This window comes from Saimiri boliviensis, chromosome 2 (genome assembly GCF_048565385.1).
Source record: "Saimiri boliviensis isolate mSaiBol1 chromosome 2, mSaiBol1.pri, whole genome shotgun sequence".
NCBI lineage: Eukaryota > Metazoa > Chordata > Mammalia > Primates > Cebidae > Saimiri > Saimiri boliviensis.
In genome coordinates, this window is record NC_133450.1 from 75,168,318 (window position 1) to 75,183,307 (window position 14,990).

The following is a 14,990-nucleotide window of genomic DNA, read 5'->3' on the forward strand; positions in this document are numbered from 1 at the left end:
AGGGACATGTGGAGATGAGGGGAGAGCTGGGTGGAGTGTTTGGAGTCTGGGCCTGTCTCGGCCCTGCCACCAGTTGGTTGCACAGCCTTGAGTGAATCTGCTCCATCAGAATCATGTGGGCAAGATAAACTCTAAACTTCTTCCAGGTCTAAAGGTCTGGGATCCCAGGGCTGCATGAACCTGTTCCTCACTCAAACCTGTCCATGGGTGTCTCTAGAGAGAGACGGACGCAAAAGTCGTCACTTGGCCCTTTTGGAAACAGTTCAGGCAAAAAGTCCTGGCCCCCTACCCATTTTTAAGCAGGGCTCACAGAAAACAGTTTGTAATCCAACTGGTACACTGGCATGAGGTTGTAAATCCTGACCAGGAGAGCAAACCAGAAACCTCTCTTCTTGGGTGTTCAAAAATACTTCATTTTTTGAAAATTGTCTTTTAAAACTGTAAAGGTGTATAAACATTAGTTTTAGAGCAATTGCTCCCCAATAATTTATTTTACAAACAGGAATACGAAAAATAAATGGTGGTGGGAGGAAGGACCCACTAAGAACATCACTTTTAAATTTTGCTGAGTAAGGACATTGAGGGAAAAAACTCAAATCTACCACCATTGTTTAATGTTCAGCAAACATGAAGCATTCTAATACCCAAAAAGAGAGAATATAAACTCAGCATAAAGGAACAACCCTTTAAACTGAATTTAGCACTATGAAAAATCTTCCTCATTGTCCGCAATTTTAGCGTATTTCCCCCCGCACATACATTGGCCCCATGGATTCACGCTGGGGACCACCAATTTAAGGGGCCAGTGTCTTCTGACAAAGGCCTACGGATCCAAATGAGTGCCGGCCTGTTCTTTTTAGAAACTTCCCACACCACAGAGAAGTAATTGTGAAGGTCTCCATCCCTGCCATACCCCCACGTGCCACCTTGACTTGGGAAAGGCGGAAGACTCACAAAAGCGTGTCGAATCAACATCTATTCCTTTCTCTTTCCCTCAGGTCTCAAGGGAAGAACACACTTTTTCTCTGCTCCTCAGATTCCCTCAAGGCCTCTTCTACAAAAACCCCTGCCCAGAGGGTTACTCCTAAATAAAGCTCCCACCTCTGTTTCCCTTCCCTGGCCCCTAACTGACTTGCCAACCTCCCCTTGCTGCTATCCCCACCTAGTCCCCTTCATGCTGGCTCTAGAAAGATGCAGTCTTTGTCCCGGGCCCCAGCCCCTCTGGCCTCCCTGCCATCCAGCTTCTAGCCTCTCCTCTCTGGAATGTATGCAAGAATGATCAAGCAGCTTCTGGAAATCCAGGAGTCTGTCCTTGGTCGTTGTCGTCCTCAACCTGTGTTCTTGAGAATGTTCACGCACTCCCAGAGACATGCTTTCACCTGCCTTTCTTGGTCTGGCCACACTTGACTGTGTCACTTCTCTCTCTTCTCACTCTTCTCTGCCCTTCCGCAGACCTCTGTGCTGCCTGGGCTTCATAATGGAAGGGCTTGGCCAGCTCACCCAAAGTTATCCAGAACTGGACCCGAGGGAACCAGCTCAACTTGCAAGTTCTTTTATCTGCACAGGAGATGGGAAGACGCTAAGACCGTGCTTCTGTGCTGCCCCACATCGGTCTTTCTGAATTTGGACTTGGTTTTTCCTTTACATTCCATTCAATAGAACTTTTCATTATATCCCACAGTGTCTTACCTAACCCCAGCTGTCTATTTGCAACAGCAATGCCTCCTGAGAGCCTCCTGGGTGTCGTACTCTGTTGTGTGCTTTTGAGGACTAGGACGTTAGTAAGGCACAGCCTCTGCCTTTGCAGGCCTCACAAATTCATGGGGAAAATAGATGTTCCAGTTACAGTGAGACAAGGCAGTCTGGCAGCAACTCCATAGAGAGGAATGATAGGCTGCGCGGAGGGGTAGAGGGCTGCGGGTAATGAAGGATCCTAAGGAAACTGAGAGAAGAGGAGCTGGAGTGGGGCTGGTCTGCACTCCTGTGTAATGCCTTGGCTAACATTTTACTTGTCCTTCTGAATCACCCTGGCATTGTCAACAAAGAATAATGTATGATCCCTCTTGGAGTAAAAAGGCTTTAGCAGTACTTCACAAAAAATTCTATTGTAAATTTTGTGTCCTACCTCAAATTAATTAAAAAAAAAAAAAACAAAAAAAAAAAACGTTGTTAATTCACTCCAAGCCCACTCAGCTGCTAAAGAATTTTGAGTATTCAGCTAGAGATCTTTGTAAGGAACAAGTAGCTCAATTATTCTAGTTTCATTATACAATGTATCAGACATTCTTTTGCATCAAGGAATTAAAGCACATTTTCTCTGGCAAATGGCAACAATATTGGATTTGAAGACACACCCTACACAAGTGGTTCTTGACCAAATGTAGTTCCATTTAAAAATAAGAGTTTTCACATGATTTAACCTCTTGTAGTCTGGTCTTGGCTGGCTCATTCCAGGGAGTTCTTAGCTCACACTTGCTAATAATTTGGTTTTCAACTGTGCAAATTCTGCTGTTGACAATACTGTGCACCAGGCATTGAACTCTTTTAATTTATTATTATTTTAACAGGTTTTGGGGAAACAGGTGGTGTTTGGTTACATGCACAAGTTCTTTAGTGGCACATCTGGTATTTTGGGGCACCCATCACCCAAGCAGTGTGCAGGGTACCCAGTGTGTTGTCTTTTGTCCCTCGCCCCCCTCCCACCCTTTCCCCCAAGTCCCCAAAGTCTATTGTAAGGCACTGAACCCTTAAGCCTTGTTCCCACAGCTCAGCCAGTTGTCTCTGTCCTTTCCCTGGCTTTATTTAGTCACTTCTTCTGGAGGCTGGCCTCTTCTACCCAAGACACCATGGGCAGTGAAGCACTCAATCCGTGTTCTCCCAGCCATGCCCCACAATGTTAAGCAGAGAAACCTGGTGTTTGGGGACCAGGCCTGTGTCCACTAAAGGGCCCAGTCAAAGGAAATGTCTTCTCTTTAAAGAAAAAAGGCTACTTTCCACCCATGAAGAAGGACCCTAACCTTCCCCCAGTATAAATGTATAGGCAGGACCCCCACTACCCTGTACTCCTTTGTGCAATTTAGGAAGAGGTGTCCCATCCAGATGGATACAAAGCTTGGCAGGAAAGCAGGAGCAGGATTTCAGCTTGCTTGGTCCCCTGTGCAAGTGAAGGAAGCTATCCTCTGAGGTTTATTTAACGCTGTTCTCCCCAGACAGCTACCTTCCCAAATCATAGGCTCAAGGCCTTTGAAAGGCATGTGCCAAAGGACAGACTAACCCTGTGACAGAGATGATTGCCAGTTTTTGAAAGTGCTGAAAGCTTTCCATAGATGTGGGATCTACAAGGCACCTTGCCTTCACATGCTGGGTCGATCCCATTGCAGTGGGGAGTGGAGGGCTGGACTGGATGACGCCCAGGAGCCCAGCATTGTGTTGAAATAAATTATTCTGCAGGCTGGTAGTGATTATAAACTCGCTACCAGCAAGGAGTTGGGGCTGAAAGGAGAAACATTATAAAATGGTTGCCACTAAGGTTCAGTCTGTTCAGGGCCAGTAATTAACCTAGATGGGGATGATTTCTCTTCTGGATCATCACCAAGGTTGAGAGTAGAGTGGCTACGCCTGTCCAATTTGATTGTTAGGCTACTCCAAAGAAGAGTTCCTCCACGTTCTTCAAACCTTCCTTAGGGCTCTCCTCCTTCTTTTACTGCCAAATTTCTTGAAAGAAGAGTCCACACTTGCTGTCTCAATAGCTTCTCTGCCTTGCACCTGACTGAGTGAGTGGCTGGCAGGAGAGGTCACAGTGCGTTTGACTGCTGAAGCAGCAGGGCTTTTCTTGTTTTCCCACCCTATTTGTCAGTGTAAAGTGTTCTAAGCTGATGGTTTCTCTTTCCTTTTTTTCTACTTTCTTCCTTGGACTCCAGTTAAATGAGCCCTCCAGGTTACCTCTACCCTCACAGCTGCTTTTCTGTGCCTAAGCTGAACGTATCGCTCATTAGTGCCTAAGCTCAACATATTGCTCATTGTTTTAACCTGAGCTTTGTTCCCTAATCTCTATCTTCTGTATTGGAGATTTGGCCCACTCTTGGGGTTTCCATGATAACGACTCTGCCACAGACTCCCAGAGTCATCTCAGGGGATCTCATGTGCAGTCCTCGATGACCACATTTCAACACGTTCAAGGCTGTCATCTCTACGTTGGTCCTTTCCTCTCTATGCGGCTTCTTTGGAAAAATACATCAAGACGGTGGGGTCATACACCTAGGTTGGAATCCTAGTTGTACCCTTTTCTGTGTGGCCTTTGAAATGAAGTCCTTTTTTCTCATGTTCTGTGAATGCTGCCAATGCTCTTTATACAATAAGCACTTGTCAAATGCTGGTCTCCTTCCCTATTTCTTATTAGCATGAACCTTTCCCCTCTACAGTGGGTTTGGAATCATCTGGTTTTTCATTGTAATAATGTACTTTCTCCTCCCTTACACCTCCCCATGCCCATTTATCTGGAAACACCTCTCATGTTGGTCCTCTCCTTTCCATATTGAGGGGAGTCATCTGGGCCCATGCGACCAGTCTCTCGGCCTTTAGGCTCTGCCCACCTGACCCTCCCTGCCTGCCACTACTGCCTGAAGCATGTTTCAGATCATATTCCCACCCAAAATGCGCCAGTGCCCCCACTCTCAGTTCCACACCTTTACTTTCAAGGTTTTTAATGATCTGCCTCAAACCTAGTTTTCTGCCAGACTTAGGCTGGCTCAATCACGTGGCATGCTGGGATCTCAGTGACAGAATCCAAGGGGGTTGAGTAACCAGGCTAGCCAACATCTATCCAAAAGCCTCCAATCTGGATGTTGGAGCAATGGTCTAGGGCCCTAATGATGCTCAAAGAGAAATGGGGCTTCACCTGTACCTAGGAGCTGGGCTCTTGTCCTCAGGACAAAGATCCTAGGCAGGAAGATCAATGACTGATCCCCTGCCAAGCTGCTTAAAAGCCAGGGCATCACTAGAGGACCAGCTGGAAGTCCAGAGTCTTGGGAAATAGAAGCAAAATCTCAACCTCTATGTATAGAGCAACTTGAAGGTGAGGAAGAAGGTAGTGCAGTGGTCCTGGGCTTCTAGGTTAATGCTCAGGGTGGCCCCTCAACTGTTCGTCTTTATCTTCCCTGGCTTTAGGCATGTACCTGCTTAATTGGTTTGACACACCTCCCTATGCTTACCCCTTTCCATAGAAAGTGCCAGGTCCTCTGAAAGCTCCCTATATAACCTGGCCCAGTGAAATCTTCACAGCCAAGACAGAAAACAAGTGTAAATCTCCATCTTAGGCACTGAACAGGATATGTAGTGAGTTCATGGAAAACCCTTTTCACTCTTCTGAAGACTTAGGAATAAAAAAGGGCTCTTATCGTTATCATTTTGTCAGAAGGTATTCTTTCTCCACTTTAAAGAACCAAAACTTCCTCCGGTTCAGAAACAGTAAATGAATGGTCCACCATGTGCTGAGAACTTTGCTGTTCACCTCCATGGTCTGCTCTTAGCAGCCTCTATGCAAGCACCCCACGGATGCTATCCTGGGTTTCTTCTTTTTATTATCAATAGCTAACATTTACTGAGTGCTTACTATATGCCAGGCACTATGCAAAGCGAGACAGGTTTCAGCAAGATTCCCAGGTAGTTCCTGGGAAACTGAATGGAACCTTAAATGGAAACTCTGAGGAATTAGGGGAGTGTGGGCTCATGGGGGCTGCAATCCCAGAGGAGACCACACTCAAAAGATGGTTTTGCAACTCAGCCTCATTTCAGGCCTGCTATATCACTTCCACTCGCTTAGTAGTAGGCCTGGCATTTAGTGGGGGACAGGGTCATGTTGGGAGGTTGGGGCACTATTCAGGCTTGGCCTTCACCAGCCTCTGCTGGGCCTGGTTCCATGAATGTAGGGTAGGATGTTGGGGAGCTGGAAGAAGACTCTTCCCCAGCCCCTCCCACTCTATCCTAGACCTCTCTCATCTCCCTACCTTTCTAGCTTAAATATTAAAAATTCCCTCCACGGGGTGAGCTTTCAGTCCTTGATTCACTCCAAACAGGCTTCAAATGCAAATGGTTCCAGAGAAGGTAACAGAGTTGCCTCCCAGTACAAGAAGAGATCAATGACTTGAGAAAATTCTTTGGCAAGGAGCAGGGAGAGGATGCCCAGGAATCCTGGCTGGCTGGAGAGTGGGGAGAAAAGAGGGCATAGTGAGAAGCTGTAGGCAAACACCTGTCATTATAGCATTGCTGAAGGCCCCAAAGGACCCAGCCAGTATGAGACAGGTTGGTTTAAAAGCCTCCTATGGGAAGGAACCCAGACTGATGACAAGCAGAGCCAAGTTCACGTGCCTGTGGATGAGAGTGTGGCTCTGGGAATGTGAAGCCTGCAGCAGGAGTCGGGGCAGGGGATCTGGGAGAGCTACTCCATGCCCAGAATTGTGGTGGGAATGGCATAAGCAGTGGCCCAGTCAGCTTGCTTATTCCAGGTCCCTCTTCCCAAATTTATGATTTGAAAAGGAATTCTTCAAAGACGTTTTTGGAATCTTGTATATAATCTAACAAGGCATTTGAAATGTAAAGATTTGTGTATTAGAAAAGCATGAGGTAAATTACCTTCATTGAAAAAAAAAATAACAGTACCACAGGGAGTAGGATTGTCTTAGACAATTCAGCATGTCTGCCTGTTGGGGACCTGTACCCCGCCACCCTGTCCTTCCACAAAGAATGCAACTAACCAAAAACCCTAGATCTGTAGCAATGACCTCGTTTGAGAACAACTCCACCCCCTGCACTTAGTTCACCTTCATTTCTCTTGGCACTTCAAGAAGGAGGTCGGAATGCAGTTGTGTGTGGGGAGGTCACTGCCGCATTACAGATCTCTTGCTCATGGTGAAGGTTGGCAAGATAGGCTGGGAGACAGCAGGGTTCCATCATCAGCAGTGGGCTAGATGCTAGAGGTAGGGCCAGCTGGGAGGGTGAAGGGCACAGAGATCCCCCATGCAATTTTGTAATGGACAGTAGGATATGGGGGAAGGGTGTCTCACCAGAGGAGCAAGGCAGAGCCCAGAGCGGAGCTGTCATGCCTGAGGACAGTCTGCGTTTAACAAGGAGCAGGCTGTGGGGCCAGGAGGTCAGATCCAGGCTCTGATTTTCAGGAAAACGCAAGGATGGGAGAGTGAGTGGGGACAAGAATAAAGGAGGAGGCTAAGCAGACACTTTCTCTGTAGTGGGCCACAGGAGCATGCCAAAGGCTGAGAGGATGGAGCTGGACCAGACTGCTGATCTGAAATGAGGAAGCTCCATTAGATGAACCAGGAACGCAGTGGTGAACCCTGTGGTGCAAGACTCCAGGTTTCAGCAACCCCAGAAGGGTGTGGGATGGTGGAGAAGCTGTGACTCAAGTAGCAGCTGTGGAACACTAGTGGCCAGCCCCAGGGGTGGACCTTGGGAGGTGGGCAGGGAGTTGGTGCCACACTTTGTCAGTGGGCAGAGCAGTGGCAGCTTGAACAAGAATTCCTGTCTCCAGATTGGGCTGGGAGTGTAGCAGGATTGAGCACACAGATAACTCAGCTGTCAGGACCTGAGGAGGGCCAGGGAAGGTAGGGGCTGGGGAAAGGAGGCAAAAGGTAAGCAGTTTCACTCATTCAAAAATCACTGCACAACTGTAGAGAGCTACTGATAGCAGCAGGCCAGGGGTAGGAAGATGAGTAAGACATGGTCCTTAGTCTTGAGAGGCTCGTGATTGCTGTAGGAGAGCTAGACTGGGGAAAATAGAGAATCCAGTGCCTTAAGACACTTAGTCAAACTTACAGCGCTTTGAAAGCAATACACAAAAGCAGCTCTCTGTTATTCATGTTTTACTCCCATAGTACTCTTTAGCTTACACATGTCAAATTTATCCATCCATGGACTATTCCACTGAGGCACTGGACTTCTGAACATTCCACCTTCAACTCACCTCTAAGACTTTAGCTGCCAATAAAATTGGCTGGCAACCTGGGACTGCTTTGGGTCGGGCACCAAGGGGGTGGTGCTTCTGTTTCATTTTATAGTGTTAGCCCCAGACCATTGAAGAAAACCAAGAGTCAGTTTAATAATCACTTTAGGGGTCTTAACTGAAAAACTAGTTGGAGGGCATGAGGGGAAGGTGAGGCCATTTGAGGGTAATAGGATGGAGACCTGGCCAGGGCAGAGTGAGGGGGAAAGGTGTTTGGGCCAAGGAGACAAAGACTGTGTAAGAGGGGCTGCTTTCTGCACAGCAGTGATACCGGTGTCTGAGTTGTGGCTCTCCAAGAGTGCTGGCGAGGCCCACACAGCTTCAAGGAAGTGGCACTTGTAGCATGTGAGACAGCCTGGTTTGTAGAGGCCCCAAGTTCAAGTGGGCTTTCTTTCCTGGCCAGTTCCAAACAGACCTGCCTGATTTGCCAGAGAACACAGGTATCCAGGTTCGCATTGTGTTAGCAACGCCTGTGGGAGACAATAGGGTGAACCCCCAAGCAACTTTTATTTAGCCTTCTTCTTTCTTGGCCGAGGAGCCTCGGTTGTTTCTTCTGAAAGGATATATCCTCCATTATTTTGATTGGGTGTGTCCAGGGGTGCCGGGAAGAACAAGATAGGCAAAAAGGGAAGGACTAATGAATTTTCTTGCTCATTCCTAAAGCCCTATTTTTAGATTAGAATTTTGAATCTCGAACTCCTCACTATGTGCACTGGTTGTCATTGGATAGGTCATGTGCAGGTGGGACACTTGCTGGTGGCTTTAGTCTTGCCGACCCTGCCCTCTACTGATCCCACACGCCTCACAGATGAACGTGGTGGGTAGGTTCAGCCGAAAGCTCTTTCTTTTAGAATCAGCCTTGGCAAGACTAGAGTGACCCCCTGTCCCCTCTAGAGGCCATCTAGAGGCATATTCTGAATCCGCCGAGGCTTACTTCTCTCAAGATCTCCTGGGTCGGGGTCAACTTCTCACCAGTACGTCAGCCAGTGTATCCTCCTGTAAATGAGTCCCTGCCTTTTCTTTCCTTCTGGGTGATTTTCATCAGATTGCCTTGCTGCACAGGCACAAAGCAACAGGTCTGCAGAATGAAAACAAGCTGGGAAACCCTGAATGAGGTGGAAGTAGGATGGAGGAAGTGGTGGTATCTTCTTAAGGAGGTACTCATGGTGGGAAGGTCTTTGTTTTTCCTGGGGAGGATTCCCTTTTTGCTGTCCAAGGAGACTTCCCTTACGCCATGGGCTTTGGCCGTGCTTAGTAGTCAGGGCACACTTGACTTTGAAATGCAACGTGCTAAATGGAATATGCACTTTGTACCCTACTGGCCGGCTGGTACCGCACTGTGGGTCAGATAGGAATCGGCCTTCTGGGGAAAAGAACAAAAACCAAACAAGTGCCTGAAGATATAAGTTTAACTGAGTGCTTCCTGGCCTTTGTTTGAGGCCACCTCATCTAAAGATGTCCCAGATTTGAGCTATGGTGTGTGGAGGGGTAGAAGAAAGAAAATGTATGTGCAAATGAGAGGTGTTGGGCGGACCATGCAGGTAGAAAGAGGAAAGGCAGATTGCACAGGTCAGGAAAGAGGAGAATAGAGACTAGCTTGATTTATAAGCAAGAATTTGGCACATTTTAATTGTTATACTTTGCTAAAACATCATGGTTGGCATGTAACTGTGTTGCAATTTAGTAATTATCCCCAATTTTTTATCTTGTGGATTAGATCTTAGAAGTTGGTGGCTTGCTGTGGAATTTGTTCAGTGTGAATACTAAGGTCTGCACTCATGGGGCCACAGTGCCTTGTAAGTTCAAGAGGACATTTGGCCTGTTTTCTTTCACGTTTCCCCTACCATATCACATTCGCTCCTGTTTCCCATTCCCTGTCTCTTCTCACTCAGTCAACTACTTATAGATGAGCATAATTAATACCTGAGCATTGACAGGCAGCAACCAGAGGTAAATTACCAGCTCTGAAGAGGGTCAACCAGAGCCAAGCAATCTATGGGGAGAATACCATGGTTTTCTCCAAGAAAAGCAGTGAAATTGGAGTGTGTCAGGGTGCTTATTAGGCTCCGATCTTTTGTTGCATTGATTATCATACAAATGGCAGCCCCAGGAGCTTCCCACCTTGATGTCTAAGCTAAGAAGATGAGTTGTGTATTTGTGATTGTTTTGGAGGCCAGGGGTGGTTGGGGCACTCTTCACTGTGGTCTTCAACATGTCAGAGAGTGTCTTGGAGGTCTTCCTGGAAAGGTTGCTGTAGCTCCCTGAGGCAGGGTGGCTGCCAGGGTGTTGGTGTGACCAGAACTCTGGGGATTTGGGTGAGGAAGGAAGTCAGGTTTTCTCTGGCAGGGGTAAGAAGGGAGAACAAGGGAGAGAAGAGGTGTCCCAACAGGAGAGAGGGGTAGAGCTGTGGTAGATGACTTCTCCTGGAGAGTTGGATCAGGCCCACTGTGGGTGAGAGGGGGAATCTTTCCCAAGAATCCAAGTGGTACAGTGGGTCTGACCTTCTCTTTAGGTGGTTACTGGAGAACTGACGGGTATGCACGTGGAGACACGGATACCCGACAAAGCCGGTGCCATCTGGATGGGGGCAAGTAAGGTGGTTAGAGATCTTTCTACGGAGTGCGACTGTGGCGACTGGTGCCAAAAAGAGAAGATGAAGTGTCATGTCTTAGGAGCTCTATCTGCAAGGATGATGTGAGACTGGAAAAAGGGGTGAAATCAGCGAGGGCAGCTATCACTACGTGTCTTGAGGTTTGCTCCTCCTTGACTACAGCATTTCTGTCTCAGATATTCTCATTCCAGAGGTCCCCGTGGACTATGACAAAGATTTTTCAGAATTCAGAGAGGCAACCAACAAGGGGCAAACTTGGTTGCAGTACCTCTGAGCAGCCTACTAGCTGTCCCCTGGGAGGCTGATTCTCCCGCCCCTCACCACCTGCCTCCCAGGGCTGCCCTAGGGCTCAGCTGAAGGAGGCGGTTGTGCTTTGCTGCCCCCTGCTGCTCAAGTCCTGCTCTTCCATAGGAGCTGCTGGGCTGAATGTCTGGATGTGACTTCTCCAGGCAAATTCTCCTCTCCTGCTTGCAGCGCTCTGGCTCTTCAGAATAGGTTCCTGTAGAGCACATGGCCCCCGAAAGGGCTTGGAAAACGCTCCCTTGTGTGGTAATGGCCAAGCTTGGTGTAAGTGTCTTATACACTTATATTCAGCAAGCATAGTATGAGCTATGCTTGCTGCCCTAGGAATCTCCAGAGAGTGCCCCAAACATCTGGCATAGCCTCTATTCTTACCTAGTCATGTTTCTTTTCAGGCCATTTGGCCTCTTCTAGGAACAGTTTCCTGGAGAAATAGAGTTGTGGTCACTACACTGGAGTCTTCCTGGGATAGGACCGGGTCCTTCCTAAGGTAGAAGGAGCTGTATAGTGAGTATTCCTAAAAACAGTGTCTGCTGAATTTTCTACTGGGAGAGGCCAAGTCCTGGGGGAGTAAGCAGCAGTTGGGCAGCAGGCAATAGACACCGTCCTGTCTCCTGGCTCAGGAGGCAGGCGCCTGCTGTTCTGGCTTCCCATTCCTGAGACTGGAAGATGGAGCTTGTGTGGGCTGGGCAGCTTTCTAGCAGTGGTGGGTCAGGATGTGGGAGTGCTGTGGTCCAGGCACCTGTGGACAGTTGGCCTGCCACACTGCACGCCCCAATATGACACTGGACTGCATTCCTTGATGTAGTTACATCTGTACCAATTTTTTTTCTCCAAGCTTCAAGTTGGAACATTTGTAAGCCGAGCCCTCATGGGTCCAAGCCGGTTTTCTTCTCCACAGCACAGTGAGTGAGGGCAAGGGCTCATTACAGATCCCGGCCTCTCTCTACCTCCACCCAGGCAGATGAGAACCTGGAGCCTGCCAAGGACTAGCAGCCAGAATGGTGCCCGAGTCACCTCCTGATAGGAAGGAAGTAGCCAAAAGGAGGTGTAGGACGTCATGTCCTAGAGATCAAAGCTAAGAGTCCAAGGCAAATGGCCTCAAGGCAGAAAGAGTCAAACCAGAGCCCCCCAAAATGGAGAGATCTGGATGGATAGATAAGAAAGGCAGGCTTTTAGTTTTATATCTAGGACCAAAGTACAAACATGAGCAGAGCAAGCTCTTACGCAGGGAGCCAGTCACATGGGGTTTAGGATGGAGTAACAGTTCAACCCCCTTAGACCCATCCCTTCTCTCTCTCTTTCTCCTTTGAGTTCGAAATTAGCAAAAACATTTAATCACATTCTAAATAAAAAAAAGCCCTGTGCAAATACTTGGAATTGGGAAAAGAGAATGCTATAGTTTCTGCCCTCAAGGAACATAAAGTCAAGTTCACAGCCTTTTTGTCTTTCAGTCTTCTCTCTTCCCTCTCATTCCTTCACCCAGCATGTCCTCAGCACCAACTGTATACCCAGGCATTATTATTTCTCTTGCCTTTTCCACCGCTAATTCCTTCCTAGCCTTTCCTTTCTGCTTCCATTTCTAGCCCAAAATATAAGCCACAAAGAGAAATTTGCAGAATTAGAAGGAAGAGACTTGAAGAGAAAATGTGGATATCATTGGAGTCGCCATCAATTTTGACTCATAGCTTGGGTTGGGGGGGGAAGTCAGTGTTTCCTTTCCTCTTGCTGAGGAAATTTCTTCTGAGCCTTAGCTACATCCCACTTACACAGGGCATCATTCTTCTCTTTTTTCCTGGTATATGTCTCTACTTCACATTCAGGCTGGTTGTGGGTCTTCCACCTACTCTGTAGCCGGGGGTGTGGGAGTAGATGCCAATCTGACAGTGACCAGCACTGCAAAGTGGAATGAGAACCTTCTCATCCTCCTGCTGGGCTCCCACCCCAGCCCCCAAGTCTCACCTTGTCCTCTCCTGTGCGGTGGGTTCATTCCAGAATGCCTTCCGAATCAGGCTGGGGGCCTGAAGGCTTCTAGAATGGCAAGCACTGTGGAGGCTGGGCAGGGCGCACATCTTTAAGACACTAGGTACTCTTTTCACTTCTCATTTTGATTTTAATACAAGTCTTCGGTCTCTTATTTGCTTGCTTTTCACCCAGGACAGAGTCACAGAGACCTTGGAGAATGGGGGAGGCAGAAGAAGGAGATATGCAGAAGGAGGTGTGTTATGGTGCTATCCAGTGGAGGGTCGTATCCAGTTTTATTTTGCCCCAAAAGATCTTGCATCCTACCTGTTAAGAAGCTTGGAATGCCACTATTCCCTTAAATCTCGAAGGAACTTGAGTCCTTCGTTTAAAAATATATTCCTAAAATGTAAATATCCCTATGTGGGACAGTATTTAGCCAACAGTAAATTTGAGGGGAGGGTCTCAAGGGGCGGTATTACCAGGAAAAGAGAGAGAAAGGCGCCTTCTCCCAAGCCAACCCTTACCTTACTTAACCGATTCTATTTTCCCTCTCAGCTAATGCTGTATCTCAGTACAGGAGAGAAAATAAAAGGTAGAGAGATTTTTATCCAAGCACCCCTGTAAGCCCCAGGTGTACACAACTGAACCTGATGCAGTGACAATCATGTTCACACATAAAAACATCTGGCTGAAGGCTAAGATCACTTCAGATTTCCAACTTACATTTTCCTAAGCATCGCATTTTTCTCTTAATTTTCCTTAGGAAAAGACTATAAAGTAGCTCCACAATTGCCATGTCTTCATACTCAAGCCTGCACTCAAGTTTCCCTGGGACAGCTATCTGTGTGTGTGTGTAAATCTATATTTCCAGCATCTGTCTAGGACCCCCCATGAGGAGCCAAAGTTTCAGAGAGCCCAGCGACGATGTACCTCCACGGAAGGGAGGCATGGCATTACTCTCTGTTCATGGGAGCGTACACACAGATCTTTTCTCCTCTTCATGGTCAGCTTTCTATTTGTGATTAGTAATTGGCTTCTTTTGGTACGCTACGATCTATTACAAAAGCCAAACATTCAGAGGGCGAGCTGAAATGACAAAATTTGGTTATAATTTATGTTGGCCCCTGACATATATATTTTTTTAATGGTTTGGTCTCCAAGCAACTGATCTCTTAGCAACAAGAAGCACCTTTATAAAAGATGGCACATGAAGAGTGATTGCCAGAAAAGCCACCCGGTTCCTAAACGGCCGCGCAGCATTAGCAAAACTCACCATCTTCAAGAGTCCAAAAACTAGAAGTGACCAGCAGACCCAGGTAACCTTGATATTTGCACATTTTCCTGGAAAAAAAAAAAAAACATAACAAAACTCATGCAACTATTGAAGAGAACAAAATTCTTTGAAATATGTTCATTTTGAGGTCTTACTAGTTGGTCTTGGCTAACTTTTAATAATAGTATGTATTTTTTTAAATAACTGCTTGTTGATTTAAAAAAAACATGATTTTTGTGATCAGGAAACAGTTCACTTGAAGTATTTCATTGGCATGAGAAGGGAAGGAGGGGAACAATCTACTATTTGTTTCAGCGTTTATTTCTGTAGGTTTTCATTTGATGGGAAAAAATCCACATTGTGGCAAAAATAAGAGCAAACAGAATGTCACCCATGTGGTGTGCACTATTAGGGAAATATGTGTATTTATTTTCTAGTGTATTTTAAAACTGTTTAAATATTTAAAGAGTAGCAAAATAATTTTACTTTCAAACCTTAGCTTTTTAATCCAATGTCAATTTCAGTAGCAAGTGATAGTCTTTTGCTGCAAGTGTTCAAGGACTGGTTTTTTCATTCGCTTTAATTGCCGTAAAAAAAGATTCATTCCAAAACTAAAAATAGGAAAAATTACAGGCATCTGTACCTTGTTTGCTTTTTTCAGGTACCCAGAAATTGACTACTTAAATGTCTTTGCAGAAAATTGGAATTAGAAATGAGAAACAATTGTTATTTTATCTATACTCCTTCAATTAAGCACAAGCTTAATTATAAACCCACTTGGGGTGCTTAAAGGGCATAAAAATGAGATGTTTTATGGGGGGTGAAAT

The 14,990-nt window shown here is 46.6% G+C and overlaps 1 protein-coding gene and 1 long non-coding RNA gene across 3 annotated transcripts in view; one reads left to right on the forward strand and one right to left on the reverse strand.

Moving 5' to 3' along the window:
* CYP19A1 (cytochrome P450 family 19 subfamily A member 1) overlaps positions 1-14,990 on the forward strand; it is an 88,130-nt gene that overhangs the window by 13,872 nt on the left and 59,268 nt on the right. The window contains exon 1 of one of the 2 annotated variants that reach the window (XM_003928853.3): positions 14,047-14,206. The exons of the other annotated variant lie outside the window; for it this stretch is intronic. The gene's annotated coding sequence lies outside the window, so the exon portion shown is untranslated. Of the gene's footprint in view, positions 1-14,046; positions 14,207-14,990 lie in introns of those variants that run through there. 2 annotated transcript variants of the gene reach the window in all.
* LOC141583595 (uncharacterized) overlaps positions 12,670-14,990 on the reverse strand; it is a 48,865-nt gene continuing 46,544 nt past the window's right edge. Inside the window, exons 4-5 of the long non-coding RNA XR_012516259.1 lie at positions 14,164-14,231; positions 12,670-13,099 (exon numbers count right to left, since the gene is read on the reverse strand). This is a non-coding gene — a long non-coding RNA (uncharacterized LOC141583595). The remainder of the gene's footprint in view (positions 13,100-14,163; positions 14,232-14,990) is intronic.